The following is a 19,870-nucleotide window of genomic DNA, read 5'->3' as shown; positions in this document are numbered from 1 at the left end:
GTAAATTAGAGAAAATGGAAATTTAAACAAATCATTTCGGAGAAAATAGTTGAAAATTAATGATTAAGAGCAGGTAGATTTTAGAATAGAGAATAAACTAAATAAATAATATAAATTATTAAGGAAGGGAATATGTAACATTTAATAGGAAAACGAGATATGGAAGTGAGAGAGAGTTTAGGTATGAGAGAGAATAGAATAGGATAGATAGGGAAGGATATATAGCAATTAATTTAAAAGAAAAGTGAGAAGTAATCAGGAAATATTGGCAAATGAACATATTAATACAAAAGGGTGGTATGTATTAAAGGGATAGTGTTTCGAAAAGCAGAAATGTGATGGTCCACCATTACTATGAATGGTAACGTTGGCTGACAAATATCATATCATATCATATCATATCATATCATATCATATCATATCATATCATATCATATCATATCATATCATATCATATCATATCATATCATACCATATATCATATCATATCATATCATATCATATATCACATCACATCATATCATATCATATCATATCATATCATATCATATCATATCATATCATATCATATCATATCATATCATATCATATCATATATAATATCATATATTATATCATATGATATCATATATCATATCATATCATATCATATATCATATCATATTATATCATATATCAAATCATATATCATATCATACCATATATCATATATCATATCATATCATATCATATATCATATACAGGGACATCATTTTATTTTTACTTCAATTTTTATTGTACCTGAGTTTTTGAATGTACTTCACTCCCACTCCTTCTACTAAGGAAGTTCCAACTCCACACAGAACAAAGATCGCAGATAGTAAGCAGTACTGAGTTACTGAGTATAGTACGTTCCAGAAATATGTTCGCGTTTTCCAGTGACGAAAGAGCTTTCAATATTGAATCATATTTTCGCACAGGTACTGTCCGTTTGCCTACGTCGCATCTCGATTTCCCCCACCTGTTTCTGCTCGCCCCTCTGTAAAAGCTGGGCTGTCTTAACTCTTTTCTGAAAACATTAATTTCTCTTAGGAATTGGACGTTTACGTAATATTATACAGCTGTTTAATTTAACTTAAATAAAAGGGCCTCGTTAAGTAATTAACTGTCACGTAATTTTCTCCCTTTCTACAATCCTGCGGCATAACCACTTGGACGGACAGTAGATAGCATGTCTGAGTAATTTTATATTTTCGGGTCGGGCAGATGTGAAGATTGAATTCACAGTACGTAGAGTAGGTACAGAATTATTTCAACATGAGTTACTAGTACGAAGGACGGAACTGGCAATTGGAATTAGATGCAATAGTCTATAGTGCGATAATATGCACAAAAGAACTGAAGCCTGTATCGAAATGAATGGCCACCATTTTCAAAATTGTGTTTAAATATTCATATTATGATTATTTTTCAATTTAACTTCTTTCTCTATACTGTACGCTAATGTGCTGTAGACAGTATACACTGCATAATGAATACGTTCGCATGGATAACTCACTTCGTGAGTAAAAACACTTATTCTTAATACAGTACTGTACTTTGATTAAAGAAAAACCTAATGAAACTTATCAAACTCAAAATCGCGATATTTCCTAGTTTACGTAAATGGATGAACTACTTTTCTTCCATCCTATACCTAGTACAGTGATTTGTCTTTTACGCCAGTATCATCGAACTCCAGTCTTGGAGGGGGGAGCAAGCGGTGTTTCCGGTTCTCTAAAGGTATAGACAGGTTAATATTAAAAATGTTAGTAAAAATAAAATGATGTCCCTGTATAATATCATATCATATCATATCATATCATATCATATCATATCATATCATATATCATATATCATATATCATATCATATCATATCATATCATATCATATATCATATCATATCATATCATATCATATCATATCATATCATATCATATATCATATCATATATATCATATCATATCTGTATATTCATTTCGTAATATATTCTGATCACTAGACATAGTCCTACAGGTTTTATTTTCGGGATTTACTTCCAAATTTATCTCTTTACTTGCTTCAAGTAAAATTCCCGTGTTTTCCCTAGTAGTTTATGAATTTTCACTTAACATATTCACGTCATCCGCATAGACAAGCAGCTGATGTAACCCATTTAATTCCAAACCCTCTCTGTTATCCTGAACTTTCCTATCGACATACTCTACAGCAGTGGTCGTCAGCACTCGCTGAAATGGGTAAAGGATAAGCGGAGCCGTCCTGTGCCCCGTCGTGCAGCAAGAAGAGGTAGAGAGCATATTCGCTAGTAGCAACGAATGCAACATAGCGCAGTGTGTTCTCCGCGGGTAAGAGACGCTAGCCCCAGGGTTCTCTGTGCTGATGACCGCTGCTCTACAGCATGTGTGTTCAAACGCCTGTAGAACCAAGAGATATTGCACGTTGAGCATTTCTGCTAAGGTTAATAACTTTCCATATGAAATAGCGCTGCGGGTTGGTTACGCTAGGGGATACCTCTTACGAGTTACATTTGGACATTATGATCTAAAGCGAAGTTAAGAACTAAAGGTGATAGTGCATCTTCTTGCTTTAGCCCGCAGTGAATTGGAAAAGTATCAGACAGAAACTGACCTATACGGACTCTTCTGTACGTTCGACGCATTTTAATTAATCGAACTAGTTTCTTGGGAATACAAAATGCAATAAGAATATTATAATATGAAACCTATGCTTTTGAAATCTATGAATAACTGATGTACTGTTCCCTTATACTCCCATTTTTGTCTCCAATATCTGTCGAATACAAAAAATCTTATCAATAATCGATGTATTACGCCTGAAAACACATCGGTGATCTTCTACATATAGAGTTAAACTTCTCAAAAAAATTATGGACAACATTTGTCAACAAAAGTGATATTCTTCGAAAGTTACTACAATTGATAATCATAATAATGAGATTAATGCGATGTCATATTTAGAAAATAAATTATCCATGGATGACTTACATATAGCTTCCTTGTTTTCAGAAACCGAAAAATAGTTATTACAATAAATTTGATAAATTTCTTAATTTACATATAGATATTTTGTTAGTTTGTAGGAACCGTCCATAAATGTAACACATCCTTTGTACCAAATTGTAGCCTAAGCTACATTGTTCCTAAAATGACAAGTAAAAAGACTTCCAGCCTGCATAGGACAAGACTTAAGACACAATCGATTCTAAAATTATCTTCCTGTGTATTGCGGTATGAATTCTCAACTTAGGGATTCGAAGGTTTGAAATATTATTTACTGGCCACTTTAACAGGTAATGTATGCTGCATACTGATGTGTAAGCGTTAATAATGTAAGTTTTGATATATTTTATACGTTTTTACATGAGGGGATCAGACGCAAAGGGGTATAAGTGAGATTTCTAAAAATATGAGTTAACTGCATCCAGGACAAGCTAAAACATTCAAAATTTTAGTGGCAAAGAGATACATCTTTTAACCACATCACACACTAAAATTGAAGTAAAAAAATTCTCGGAATTTACGAAATCTTAAGTACTTTCAACCACAATTTCTTACAAATAACACTTACACCCCTCACATCTACAAGAACATTAGGCCTAATATAATCGCTATCTCTACAAAATAACTGGCTGAGATGTACAACTTTGTTGCCTTTATACTGAACCAAAATTGTGTTCAATTCAACTCAACAAATAATAAAGAAATATTTAACATTTAGCTAGGTATTTCATAAATTCATTTTTCAGCCACATTGCACATTCATTACCTACAACATGTGTTACGCATTAGAAGTAAATTACCCCATGGAATGAAACGTTCCGAATTTTAATTAAGCTCTATAATGAATTTAATTCTATACACTCATCACAGTAATGCATACATAGCCCACTGTATTTAAATGTTATTAAAGGTTATATAATTTTCATTTTGGCATCACATTCACTGATAGTACTGACAAGTATAACTTATAATTATACTCTTAATTTTCCTCTGTTGTAAGAACTTAAGTGTTTGTTTGAAGATGCTACTTCCTTCATTAAAATTTCAGAACTATTTTATATAGGTAGTACTTAAGGCTTTTGCGGCGTTGGATATGGAATAATTCTTCTCGGGTTCTCAGCCAAGTGAGTTTTCATCTTTCTTTCTTTCTTTCTTTCTACATTTCGATTCTTTCCTTCTGCCTTTCTTAATTTCTTTCTATGTTTCCCTCTTTTTCTTCCTTCCTTTTCATTCATTCATTCTTTCTTTCTTTCTACCTTTCAATTTTTTTCTTTCTTTCTTTCTTTCTATGTTTCTCTCTTTCTTTTTTATTCCTTCCTTTTCATTCATTTTCTTTTTTTTATTTCTTTATTTATTTCTTTCTACCTTTGAATTCTTTATTTCTTTCTATCTTTCTATTTCTTTCTTTCTTTCTTTCTTTCTTTCTTTCTTTCTTTCTTTCTTTCTATCTTTCAATTCTTTCTATCTTTCAATTCTTTCTTTCTATGGTTCTCTCTTTATTTTTTCTTCCTTCATTTTCATTCATTCTTTCTTCTTTTCTTTCTTCCTTCCTTTCTACTTTTCAATTCTTTTTTTCTTTCTATATTTCTTTCTATGTTTCTCTCTTTCTTTTTTCTTCCTTCCTTTTCATTCATTCATTCAGTCTTTCTTTCTTTCTTTCTTTCTTTCTTTATTTCTTTCTTTCTTTGTACCTTTCAATTCTTCCTTTCTTCCTCCCTTCCTTTCTTCCTCTCTTCCTTCCTTTCTCTTTCTTTCTTTCTTTCTTCTCTTTCTTTCTTCCTTTCTTCCTTCCTTGCTTGCTTTCTTTCTTTCTTTCTTTCTTTCTTTCCTTCAATGTTTCTCTCTTTCTTTTTTCTTCCTTCCATTTCATTCTCTCTCTCTTTATTTCACTCTATCTTTCAATTCTTTCTTTCTTTCTTTCTTTCTTTCTTTCTTTCTTTCTTTCTATCTCTCTTTCTATGTTTCTCTCTTTCTTTTTTCTTCCTTCCATTTCATTCATTCGTTCATTCTTACTTTCTTTTTTCCTTTCTTTCTTTCGTTCTCTCTTTCTTTCCATCTTTCTTCCTCTCTATGTTTCTCCCTTTCTTTTTTCTTCCTTCCTTTTCATTCATTCATTCTTACCTTTTTCCTTTCTTTCTATCTATCTTTCTTTCTTTCTATATTTCTCTCTTTCTTTTTCCTTCCTTCCTTTTCATTCATTCTTTCATTCTTTCTTTGTTTCTACCTTTCAATTGTTTCTATCTTTCTTTCTTTCTATGTTTCTCTCTTTCTTTTTTCTTCCTTCCTTTTCATTCATTCAGTCCTTCTTTCTTTTTATATTTCTCTCTTTCTTTTTCCTTCCTTCCTTTTCATTCATTCTTTCATTCTTTCTTTGTTTCTACCTTTCAATTGTTTCTATCTTTCTTTCTTTCTATGTTTCTCTCTTTCTTTCTTCTTCCTTCCTTTTCATTCATTCAGTCCTTCTTTCTTTCTATGTTTCTCTTTCTTTTTTCGTCCTTCCTTTTCTTTCTTTCTTTCATTCTTCCAATTCTTTCTTTCTTTCTTTCTTTCTTTATTTCTTTCTTTCTTTCTTTGTACCTTTCAATTCTTCCTTTCTTCCTCCCTTCCTTTCTTCCTCTCTTCCTTCCTTTCTCTTTCTTTCTTTCTTTCTTCTCTTTCTTTCTTCCTTTCTTCCTTCCTTGCTTTCTTTCTTTCTTTCTTTCTTTCTTTCTTTCTTTCCTTCAATGTTTCTCTCTTTCTTTTTTCTTCCTTCCATTTCATTCTCTCTCTCTTTATTTCACTCTATCTTTCAATTCTTTCTTTCTTTCTTTCTTTCTATCTCTCTTTCTATGTTTCTCTCTTTCTTTTTTCTTCCTTCCATTTCATTCATTCGTTCATTCTTACTTTCTTTTTTCCTTTCTTTCTTTCGTTCTTTCTTTCTTTCCATCTTTCTTCCTCTCTATGTTTCTCCCTTTCTTTTTTCTTCTTTCCTTTTCATTCATTCATTCTTACTTTTTTCCTTTCTTTCTATCTATCTTTCTTTCTTTCTATATTTCTCTCTTTCTTTTTCCTTCCTTCCTTTTCATTCATTCTTTCATTCTTTCTTTGTTTCTACCTTTCAATTGTTTCTATCTTTCTTTCTTTCTATGTTTCTCTCTTTCTTTTTTCTTCCTTCCTTTTCATTCATTCAGTCCTTCTTTCTTTTTATATTTCTCTCTTTCTTTTTCCTTCCTTCCTTTTCATTCATTCTTTCATTCTTTCTTTGTTTCTACCTTTCAATTGTTTCTATCTTTCTTTCTTTCTATGTTTCTCTCTTCCTTTTTTCTTCCTTCCTTTTCATTCATTCAGTCCTTCTTTCTTTCTATGTTTCTCTTTCTTTTTTCGTCCTTCCTTTTCTTTCTTTCTTTCATTCTTCCAATTCTTTCTTTCTATTTTTCTCTCTTTCTTTTTTCTTCCTTCCTTTTCATTCATTCATTCATTCTTTCTTTCTTTCCACCTTTCAATTTTTTCTTTCTTTCTTTCTTTCTATCTTTCTTTCTTTCTGTTTCTCTCTTTCTTTTTTTCTTCTTTCCTTTTCATTCGTTCATTTTTTCTTTCTTTCTTTCCACCTTTCAATTTTTTCTTTCTTTCTATCTTTCTTTCTTTCTGTTTCTCTCTTTCTTTTTTCTTCCTTCCTTTTCATTCATTCATTCACTCTCTCTTTCTTTCTTTCCACCTTTCAATTTTTTCTTTCTTTCTTTCTTTCTTTCTTTCTATCTTTCTCTCTTTCTGTTTCTCTCTTTATTTTTTTCTTCTTTCCTTTTCATTCGTTCACTTTTTCTTTCTTTCTTTCTTCCTTCCTTACTTCCTTTCTTTCTACCTTTCAATTCTGTCTTTCTTTCTTCCTATCTTTCTTTCTTTCTACTTTTCAATTCTTTCTTTCTTTCTTTCTTTCTTTCTATCTTTCAATTCTTTCTTTATTTCTTTCTTTCTTTCTATGTTTCTTTCTTTTTTCTTCCTTCCTTTTCATTCACTCATTCATTCTTTCTTTTTTTCTTTTTATTTGAAGTACCTACCCTTTCAGTCTCTAGTCATATGTTGAATATTGCTTGTTTTGTTTGTTATTAGGGCAAGTTCCTCGGTTCTGTTCACTATTACGTACTACACTAATGCCCGTGTGCACCATTCTCGATTAAAATTTGACCATGGTTAAGTCGGCACTTGACCATCTTCAACGCCAATTTGCGGAGTATCAATCTTGATCAAAGTTAAACAAGCCAGTTGATGATGATCAAATTTGATCACGGGTGTGGGACCGATTATCTTGAATTGAACATGGTCAAGTCGAGAAAACCAAAATGGCGGCACGATTTGACGTACTTGTTGGAATTGAAGATGAAATGATGTATCTTGAACACGCAAATCATTGCGGAAATAACAGAATTGGTGTTATTGTAGAAAGAGTAAGTTTGTAGATGAATAATAAAAATGTTCTTTTTTATCAAAATAGGCTAATGTTTTATATATGTTTCTGCTTTGGAAGATCGGGACTTTACTTGAGGACAAAATATTATTTAGGCCTAATTGTCCAATTTTGTTAGCATAATAATAAAGCAGTTATTCTATGCCGGTAATAATATACTAAAACTAAATGACCATTTTGTAGAATGCGAGATTATCACTTATTAGCTATAGATTTGCCGTTTGAAACTATTAAGACCTACATGACGTTTTGGACAGTTAGGCTGTTTACGATTGAATTAAGAGAAATTACACGGTACCTTCCTTTCCCTCTTACTCCAAAATTCCAACCTTGTGAACACAAAATAAATGGATAAATTTCAGAACAAGGATACTTTCCTTTCCCTCTTACTCCAAAATTCCAACCTTGTGCACAAAAAATAAATTGGCACTAAAAACTTCCTTTTCGTATGCATGATGGTGCGTATCGACATACACAGACGAATTGCTTTTTTTTTTTAATTTTAAAATAATTGTTAGCAAGGTATCCGTATACTATAATATGAAATAACCACTGTATAAATTACGTTACAAATTATGTGGAATTATGTAAACACGTATAACTCATGTGAATTGTGAGGTTAAATCCAACCAGGTAGCCTGCTTTTCTCTTAGAGAACTTCCGTCAGTACTTTTATTCTGTAATATGGATGCATAATTGCTGACGAGTTCTAAAGGAATTCCCACTTCGAACTGTGAGAAGTTCGGTGCTCTTTTCTTTTTTTCTTCCATGATTATTGAAACTTGTTATTTGAAAACTGCGAGGATGTTTGAAAGCAGTCCGACAAACAAAAACGAAGCGATAATTGACAGAGTGCGTTCGTTCGCTGTTTTATACGCGGTAACCTAGCGCTCAGATGATTCTTCTCAAGCGAGCGTACCGTCAGCTGACGGTACTGAGTTGATCGAGGGAAAATGTCGGTGCACCGCATCTGTAACTTGATCATTGTCAAGAATTAACCATGTTTCCGTGATTGCTGATAAACGGGCTAGATGATCGAGAATGGTGCACACGGCCATAAGATTACAGGAACAGCTAAAGCTTTCATTTTCCTCGGCACTCCGTTACAATTTGAATAAAACATTAACTTTTTGTTTGGAGCACTCTGCTCAGTGAAAGTTTCCATTCCTGTTTTGAGGTTTAAGCCAGCACGTACAGTAGTTGAACTTCTCTTGATCTGGCATTAGACAAATAAATGCAGTCCAGTGATGGAGGACAACAATGTTGTCGACTTGATCCGAAATAAATCAAGGAATCCCTTCAACTACTGGTAAACGTTCCTCTTAACATCCTGACTTCACTCATAGCATGGATTCCGCACAACACAAATTCAGTATCTTAACAGTTCCGATACTAAGGGAATACAATAAATGTTTGCCTGATTCTTTACGTAGGCTAATAATTTGTGAGCAGACAAGTTAATTCATTACACCAAACAAGACATATACTACAAAATCAAACCGCTGCCGAAATTGCTGGAATATAGTATAATTGAATTGTTTTCCTTCTTTGTTCGTATGAAAATCTAGAAATTATAATAATCAGGGAACGGATTTATATGGACTAAAAATATATGAAATATGTAAATATATATGTAGTTATTTTTACCAAAATATGGAATTAAATATGGATTTTTACCAAAATATGGAATTAAATATGGACTTAAAATTATAAAAAAATGACTATGTACGTTAAATATTGGTACATTTTAATCAAACTAAACAAAAAATATAATGGACGTACCTTATCTTCCAATGTAGTTTCAACAAAACACAATTTTTATTGTCTGTTACCATAACAATAGGTTACAAACATTTCTTTCAAGTGCTGAAAAGTGAATCTTCTTCTATTGTCTCTGAGGATAGATTTATACTGACTAAAAGAGCGTTCGACGTCACAAGAAGTAACTGGTACATAATTCAATTTCACAATGTCTGCTGGGGATAAGTCCAAGTTAATCTTCACTGTTGATTCACCACTCATCACAGCAACAACCTTTTGTAGTTCTTCATATCCAGGGTTTTTTGAAAGTACAGTGTCCACCTTAGCTCTTACTGCATCTGCAACTTTACCTCTACCACGATTGAATTGTTCCACAGTACTATTTATAATTTCAAAACTTTCAGATAGTGAAAGGTGCCTATTTTGGAGACTTTTGAGCGTTTTTATGATGCATGAAAATGTATGCTGAATGTGAGCTAAGTCATTCTTCACACTTATGTCACAGGTAACTGTTTTCGCAGTATCAATTGAGACTGCATCTTCAGAGTCCAATGCAAGGAGAACATTGTTAATAGAGTCTATATGTTCGGCATAATATTCAACTGCTTCTAGCCATGTACCCCATCTAGTTAAAATTGGCTTTGGTGGCAATGGAATTTCAGGGTACATTTCTTTCAACACGTTAACTCTACTGGGAGCTTTGAGAAATACTTTTTTCACTGATGAAATCAACAAATCTACTTTAGGGAAATTGTCTCTGACCACTTCTGCCACACGATGAAATGCATGCGCCACACAAGTAAAATGAGTCAATTTAGGATATACAACAGATAATGCTTGTCCAGCTTTGACCATATAAGGGGCAGCATCGCTAATAAAGAATAACACATTATCGTACATAATACCCTTTGGCCACAGGATACCCATAGCTTCGTTGAACAGTTTAACTATAGTTTTGTTATTGCACTTTTCTAGAACATCACAATGTAAAAGAATTCGTTCAGAATATTGTTCACTTAACAAACCGATAACTACATTACCAACAAGTCTACCTTCTTTGTCGGGAGTCTCATCAATGGAAACCCAAATTGAACTATCTTTAATTTCATCTCTTATCTTCTGTATTGTCTCATCGTAGATGGATGGAGCATACGTCTTCCTAAGTGTTGACTCATCCGGGATTGTATGTTGAGTAGGTATATTTTTCAAGGAATTCCCTGAAGACCTTATTCTTTAGTTTGTAGAGAGGAATATCAGCAGAGATGAGAGAACGGCACAGGTCGATGTTAAACTCAGATCTTACATTCGATGTTGTTGGTTGTGTTAAAAACAATTGTCTCTGCTTGGAATTTAGTTGTTTGTTGGCCTGATGTTTACTAGTTGTAATGTGTTGTTGCACCAGGAACTTTTGTGTAGATGATACTGCACACTGACACAAATTACAAAATAATATTTTATTGTCAGTTGATAAACCATCTTCTTTAAATTCTGAAATGTAACTTGTTAGTTTTGATTTTAAATTGACTGAATGACGTACTTTTGGCATATTTACCGTCTTTATAGTATGATTTACAGAACTGAACCTATGTGTACTCTGACTGGCATTTAACTGTTGAGCTGCACAACTGAAGTCTGTTAAAAATTTTAAATTAAATTAATACAGTTTTGTAACTTACTTTCCCATTGTTGATAGGACTGCTAATTTTCAAATAACTCTGATGTTAAAGGGATTACTGAACATGTGTTTAAATCTCTATTGTTGAAATGTATTTTTAAAAGTTAATGGAATTTTGTTTTGTTTTATTGTTAAACCTAATATAATATGGACTGTTTTATATGAAATATGGAAAATATATGGAAATTAACGAAAATATGTACTAAACTCTAAAATATGGAAAAATATGGAAAATAAAAGTAGGATTTTTCAACCCTACACATTGTGAAACATAAAGATAATGCAAAATATAAATTATATTAGCTTTATAAGTAAATATGTATTTACATATAAATCCTTTCCCTGATAATAATATACAACGCGTACAGTGTATCTACGAGTACTTAATATAGGGTCATTTAGTGACATTTCGACCAGAGAGATGCAAAATAGCGCTTAGAACCGATTTACATTCGACCGGTTAAGGCTGGTTCACAATAAACCGAGAATGGAAACGATAACGAGAACGGGAACGGAAATAATGTTAAAATAAATGCATTTAAATAGGAACATTCACAATAGTTAGTTGTGAATGCTCACATTTAAATACATTTATTTTAACAATATTTCCGTTCTCGTTTTCGTTGTCGTTTCCGTTTCCGGTTTATTGTGAACCAGCCTTTACAGAACATCCGTCAAGGTCAGACAACCGTTCGAAAATTTGATTTTCAACCAATTACCCCTTATGTTTCGCAGATAGAACACCAGGCGCACTTCATCATACATAAAAACAACATTTTCTGAGTATACAAACGGAGTAACAATTGAAGGAAATTTACTTTGTCTTATTAAAAATGTCTTTGTTTGATATAGGTCTACGGACACTTTAATACACTTATCTTCATAACTAATACATAAATTAACAAATGGACACTGGTAACAACAAGGGAAATAAGCGTAATGCAAAATGTGAAATCTGGTGCGTAAAGAAGTGCAAGAATAAAATAAATTACAATTACTTACTAAAGAGAAGAGCAAATAAGTATATAGGCCTACATTCTAGTATAATATTTATACTTTAAACTTAAAATGCATACCTCTAAAAGAGTAGTTGTTAATATACTCGTATAATGCCTTTTACTTACTCTAAAGAGCTGCAGTATTAATTTCATTAATAGATAATTTTTTAAGAAGATAGAGTGTTATTAACAAAAAGAAAAGTACTCTGAAGTTCTAATGCTTGTACTTTCACGAAGCATGTTGTTGCCCTTGAAGGTAAGCAACTGTAATACCTAGACTGGATGAATGAACCAATCAATGAATCTATGAATGAATCAACTAATGAATCAATGAATTAACCAATTAGTGAATCAATAAATGAATCACTCAATCCAAGAATGAATGAATCAATGAATCGATGTATGAGTGAATCAATGAGTCGATGTATGGATGAATATATGATGGATGAATCGATGGATGATTAATTGATTGTATGTACTGAGAGAGGAAGAATTATCAATTAAATGGTAGGCCCACACGATGATAAACTCGTCATTTCAAGGGCTCTTGTAACTTCTGCAAGGCTCAACGTGCACCGCCTTTGCTGTCCAGCCATAAAGAATGAGAAACAACTGAATATTCGATAAACCGACCCTGAGACACGCCGAGAGATGGGATAGCTTTGCATACTGACTATAGCGCCAGGCGTTCAATAGCAATATTTAATTTCTATTTTTTGTAACCGGTTGTGCACGACTCTAATTTCGACACGCTAAAGGAAAGTTAATTTTTGGACCAATTTAAGTAAATTTAAATCTAATGTTTTCCCCTAATATGTATGGACATGTTTTCCGTACATTTCACATACCTCGTGCAAATGTGATCATTTTATACCGCTGTATTTAAAAAAAAAAAATACAAATCGATGCGGAACTGTCCATTTCTCCCATAATGGCGACATTCAGACATAGTGTGAGAAACATAGGAAACACTTTAAACCTAACAATTAAAACAAAAATTTTGATCCTGAAATATAAATAAAGTTCATAATACTCTTACTCGCGTTGTTCACATGTGAATTAACCATCGGTTTCATTTTCCACACGTGTCTCGTGAAATCATTTTTAGTATTCTCCAACACACTGAACACAAAATTCTCTAGCATTGCCATCGTAATATCCACTACACGTAACACAACAATTTTTTTCATTTATTTTCTATTTTTATTGGGTTATTTTACTATAATGTATCAATATTTAAGGTGACTTAGTGTCTGAATGAAATGAAGGTGATAATGCCGGTGAAATGAGTCTGGGGTCCAACATCGATAGTTATCCAGCATTTGCTCATATTGGGTTGAGGAAAAACCACGGAATAAACCTCAACCATTTAACTTACCCGAACCGGGATTCGAAACCGGGCCACCTTCTTTTACGGCCAGACACGTTAACCGCTGCTTCACAGGTGTGGGCAATAAGTTTTTTTTTTGATTATCCAGATTGTATACTTCGACAGATAAGAAAAAAAATCTGAATCGACTTCCCACATGCACACACTCCACACTCACGATGTTTTACATTGAATCGTTAATGTAACCCAAAGCTCCATGAGTTACGTCACTAACAGGAACAAAGATGGGGTAGATAGTATTATGGGAACGATACTAGTAAGGAAAATAAAATTCTTAGGTCATATTATGGCGAAAGAGGATAGTTCCTTCGAAAAGAAGTGTTTGCATTTTCTTCGGGACACGAATTTGAAATCCAATTAGCTAGAATATTCAAAAAACAAGTTGAGTAGAGTAGGTAAAAAATGGTTATGGGATGAAATTAGAGTAATAAATTTAAATGTAATTTGTAAAATCGTAAAAGAAACTTGTAACGAAATTACGAGACAAGAGTTATATCAAAATCTCAAGGGATCGAGATTATTAAGTAATTTTAAGAACTTTACAAAGTCATGGGGACAATATGTAAGAATAAGTAATAGAGAAATGAGGGTCAGTGTGGAGGCTAGGAATACGGAAATTGAAAAACAGAAGGGGTAACGTAGGGAAATGATATCTGTCCCCTTTGGGAACGGTAGAAGAGACGTTCCATATAGAATTTGAATGTCAAGGAACAGAAAATAAAAGGGAAAAGTCACATCAACGGACGTATATACGTCATCCAACATCGTAAGATGAAGATTATATTTGAAAAGGAAAAAGTGGTTAGATAAAAAGGTTTCGAGTATGGATATATATGTATCATAGCCTATCAGAAAATATGTAATATAACTAATATAAGGTAGTTAAAAATTTAGTCAAATTTTCAATGATAGTGAAGCTGAAATGGGACGACAAAGTTAAAATTAATGGTGTATTAAATTAGTCTCGTGTGTGTGATGTGTTTTTTTGTGCTTAGACAATAGGAGGTGTGGTATATGGATATGTTTAGGAGAGGGGTTGTGTTTAGATAGTAGCTAGTTGAATGTGTTATGTTAAAAACATATATTGGACTAGTTTATAGGGTATTTTAAGATTTGGCATAGGTGAGTAAAATATAAATTAAGACAGATGTGGGGTAATATAGAATTGTAACAAATGATGAATGATGAATAAATACATCATATATCACATCATATATCATATCATATCATATCATATCATATCATATCATATATCATATCATATCATATCATATCATATATCATATCATATCACAACACATCACATCACATCACATCACATCACATCACATCACATCACATCACATCACATCACATCACATCACATCACATCACATCATATCATATCATATCATATCATATCATATCATATCATATCATATCATATCATATCATATCATATCATATCATATTATATCACATCACATCACATCATATCATATCATATATCATATCATATCGTATATAGCATATAATATCATATCATATCATATATCACATCATATCATATCATATCATATATCATCATATCATATCATATCATATCATATCATATCATATCATATCATATCATATCATATATCATATCATATCATATACCATATCATATCACATCACATCATATCACATCACATCATATCATATATCATATCATATACCATATCATATCATATATCATATCATAGCATATATCATATCATATCATATCATATATCATATCATATACCATATCATATATAATATCATATACCATATCATATATCATATCATATATACCATATCATATATCATATCATATCATATCATATAGTAACTTTTATACAAAATAAGAATGTAACTTTTATTCAAAACAACAATAATTCCTTTCTACAATTCACTTTAAACGCTCTCGTCAACAATGAGATTTCCACTCCACACAGTAACACAGTATTCATTATTGCACTCCACAGATGACAATGACAATTTACTTGGATTATTGTGAGCAACATTGAACTGTTAATCTTAACTAATTTTTATAGAGCACTATTTACAAATCTGAACTGTCAGTTCTCAGTTCACAGTTCGTTTGCCTTGGCTAATTCTTCTAGCTCAGTCACTCGAGTTCACAGTATCTCGAACCTCAGACCTTCAGAGACAGTCCACTGAACTTCGAACTCAGGTCCCCCAACTGCGGTCCACTGCACTCAAACTCAGGACTTCCGGCTCCCACAGTTACGGACATAACTCAAATCGAACTCCGGTCTCGAAGCCGGCTTCACTGCTACACAAGACTGGCTGGCTTGCTGTCCAACGATTACAACAACTGCTCAAGTTCACCCGCGTGTCGTATTTTATAACCAAACCATAGTTGCTAGAAAGTACGATGCTAGAAATTTCCACGGATGTCCAAAAGATGGCACCTCCCGAATTCTCTGGATTTCTCCCCTCACTGCCGCGGTCGCTATCTCTCCTCTCCTCTCCTCTCTACGCCACAGCACATGCCCCAGGAAGCAGATGCGCGCGCAACTTCCGCGCGGAACCACGGCCGACCTTCCCCTTCTTCTGCCGGTCGTGAGATCGAATCTCGGCTGCCACAATATCATATCATATCATATCATATCATATCATATCATATCATATCATATCATATCATATCATATCATATCATATATATCATATCATATCATATCATATCATATCATATCATATCATATCATATCATATCATATCAATAACGGAAAGAAATTAGTAGCCTATGACTTTTATTTTGAACCAAGTTACATAATTTTCCGATCGATGTATCATTAACAAAGAATTTTATTTATCGGGAACTTCTACGCGGACTAAAATCCTAGTTTTATTCCGGCTTTTCATAGTTGGTCATATCATTTTTTTTTCCTAGACTATTCTACGAATTTTTATCTTCCAGTTTGTATTTCTAGATCTGTTTTTGAGAATATGTCCTGTTTATACTTTTTAGATGAAAAAATCGCTGTGAAATAAACTCCATTATACCAATAAATACAAGTACGAGTATTCATTTCGGCTCTGAGTAACTTGCGTGTTCGTTTGAAACGTTTCGTAAATTTTTACTGCCTTTTGTTCCCATGTAACCAGGTAATTTATTTATTAGACATCATTGCTCCATTTCATGTCATTGATGCGGTCAGTTACGGGGAAGTCCAGTACTTTTTCAGGGAACAGTGATAAAAAGCCATTAATTTGAAATGAGGACAGACAAAACCAACGTCCTGTTTTGAAGCCCGTCACTGACACCGTTCTATTCCGCCAGGATTTCCAACCAGTAAGCTGGAATTCAAACAGCAGTTATAAACTTCAAAACGTATTATGTTATTAATTAAAATTTTTCCAATTAATTTTATTTAATTACTGTATTTCTTCTTGAAGTTCTTTAAAGTGATGAAGTATTTTAGCATTTTATTAGACATTTAAAATTAACAGCGAGGAAGTTCTTCATGGTATTCCCAACAAAACTAATTAGCTGATAAACATCACAGAGATTTCAACTGAAATACGGTTACTTATTTCTAACTTGTCTTGTATCTTTAATGTTGATCGTGGTTTTAATTAAGATTAACAATACCGAACGATTTGGCTCAGACAGTAGTGTTTCAGACTCGCATTCGAGAGGTCCCGGGTTCGAAATACGTTCCAGGCCAATCTGGCTGGTGTTGTTCATTGTTTCCCTCAGTCGTAAATCTACATACCATGATTCATAACCGCCTCAATCACCAATATCATATACATTAATCTAAATCTAAAACCATTACATGTACACAAGCCAAGTACAACACACAAAACAAACAGGAACTCAAAAATTAGCAGCAATTGCCTACTGGTACACCCGTAGATCCTGAACACGTGATATGACCACAGATATTAAAGCGTATATAAATAAATATAAACAAATTATCAACAATTTGAATGGAATGTGGAGGAATAAATAGCAAATGCTTGATAATAATAAAGAGGAAATACTTATTCTGAATTTAAAGAAGGATACATTTTTCACCATTTTGTCGTTATATCTTCATTTCTTCTTCTATTCTCACTAGCATCAATCTGTGGAGTAGCATCATCTGTACTTAATCCATTAATTTTATTACACAGAAGATTAATAAAAATTTGTCTAACCAAAAATATGGATTACCCAAGAAATCTAATTTATATAGATTTTAAATTATTAACTATTGAAGAAATTTATAAATTAATTTACTAATTTACTACCACAGGAATCAAATAAAACATCAATCTAATCGACATGAATATTGTACTCGAAGATAAAAGTCTACTTTTCCATTAATTGAGCTTAAATGTCATACAACTGCAGCTCTTAAACATGGTGCTAGTTTCGACCCAAGACTTTATAATAAAATTACAAACCACTTCCCAAATTTGAAGTATTTTAAAATCGAAGCTTTTTAAAAGAAATTTATAAAATTATTCACGATATATAATATTAACAAATGTGTGTATTTTTTTACCTTTTATTTCTGTCGACTATATTCATGTTTTTATTGAATATCACTGGCTTGTGTCTGATTGTCAATTTATATGAAATGTGTTTTTTCTCTCTTTTTCTCTTTCTTTTTTTTCTTTTTTTTTGTGTTATTTATTGATTTGAATTAAGTTACTTACTGTATTTAGTAAACTGTCCTTGTAAATTTTATGTTATATTACTGGCTAAGACAATACCGTACACGAGCCTGGCTCTTACGGTAGTGGCTAGAAACATTTTTGTTTTCTAATTTTAATTTTTACTAACTACAAAGCTAGTTAAATGAATGAATAAATAAATAAACAAACATGCAAACAAACAAACTAACTAACTAACAAACAATTAAATAAATAAATACATAAGTAAATAAAGAAATAAGTAAATAAAGAAATAAGTAAATAAAGAAATAAGTAAATAAATAAATAAGTAAATAAGCAAATAAGTAAGTAAATAAATAAATAAATAAAATAAATAAATAAATAAATAAATAAATTAAAATAAAAAAATAATTAAATTCTTCATTTCTTCCCCTCTTTCTGTATTCACTTCATCCTGATTTATAATTTATTGACTACGGGCGTAACATGCAGCCATGCATGATACATAACATTACATTCGGTCATGTTCCATATTATGAAATATGTCTTTCACTGCTATTCAAATGTTCGTGAACCGAACTGCAAACTCAGAGGTTTCTAACGCTATTCCTCGTAAGAAAATGAAGATTTATATCCATTCCCTAGTGACTGATTATGTCTCTTATTTGGATTGTCTCCTTCTGCTTTAAGATATGGCTTTATGGCACACATTTCCTATGAACAGTACGATATCGAAAAGCCAAGCCAAAAGTGTGTTTATATTTTGGTTCTGATTGTATCCGTTCTCCCTGCTTCTGAATTCTACCTAACTCAGTCATTTGCAACTGGCCAAACTGTGACGTCAGAGCGCGTTTCCCATCTCCGAACAGAGCTTGCTTGTAGAGTACGTGAGTGAGTAATGTGTCTCAGCTATTTAAACATCTCCATCCCTTCCACTGCCTCTCCCCCTGCTTTGCTCTTTTACCTATGCTTCTCTTCTCAAAGAGCTCGAGAACAGAGAATAGATGCGTGATGTCGTAGAACCAGCAGTTGGAAATGCCTGATTTAAATCACGACGATAACACTGTAGGTATATTTTATTTTAGTGTGTTACTATATTTAAGAAAATATTTGGTGCTAAGAGGAATGAAGTTACAGGAGAATGGAGAAAGTTACACAACACAGAGCTGCACGCATTGTATTCTTTATAATAATCCGTGGCGCTACAGCCAGTGAAGGGCCTAGACCGACCAGCCGGCTGCTGGCCTCACGCCCACATATCGAAGCAGAGGTGGACGATCATCCAACCAGAATGGAGGTATCGTGTGGTTAGCACGATGATCCCTCCAGCCATTACAGCTGGTATTCGCAACCGGATTTCGCTACCTGTCGCAGCTCCCCAAGTACATCACGATGCTGGGTGGTCACCGGTCCCATATACTGGCCGAAATTTCATGAGAAAATTTCTTCCCCCATGAGGACTTGAACTAGCGCGCATTCCGTAACGCGAGTCCTAGGCGGGATGCCTTAGACCGCGACGCCACGGCGGGGGCCATTGTATTCTTTACCTGACATAATTAGGAACATTAAATCCAGACGTTTGTGATGGGCAGGGCGTGTAGCACGTAAGGGAAAATCCAGAAATGCATATAGTGTGTTAGTTGGAAGGCCGGAGGGAAAAAGACCTTTGGGGAGACCGAGACGTAGGTGGGAAGATAATATTAAAATGGATTTGAGGGAGGTGGGATATGATGAAAGAGACTGGATTAATCTTTCTCAGGATAGGGACCAATGGCGGACTCATGTGAGGGCGGAAATGAACCTGCGGGTTCCTTATAAGCCAGTTGTAAGGAAGTAAATATGTAAGTGTTCATATTTTTACCCTATATGTCGCTATTTTTGGTTATTATTTGTGTATTAATATAAGATTCGGCGACAATGTGATTCCATGT

At 33.1% G+C, this 19,870-nt stretch overlaps 1 protein-coding gene across 1 annotated transcript in view; it reads right to left on the bottom strand.

Annotated features, from left to right (window-relative positions):
• LOC138713023 (dipeptidase 1-like) overlaps positions 1 to 19,870 on the bottom strand; it is an 876,181-nt gene that overhangs the window by 190,313 nt on the left and 665,998 nt on the right. The gene's annotated exons all lie outside the window — the stretch shown is intronic.

Source organism: Periplaneta americana, chromosome 14, assembly GCF_040183065.1.
Source record: "Periplaneta americana isolate PAMFEO1 chromosome 14, P.americana_PAMFEO1_priV1, whole genome shotgun sequence".
Lineage (NCBI taxonomy): Eukaryota > Metazoa > Arthropoda > Insecta > Blattodea > Blattidae > Periplaneta > Periplaneta americana.
The sequence above is the reverse complement of the archived record's forward strand: the minus strand, read 5'-3'. Positions and strand labels throughout refer to the sequence as shown.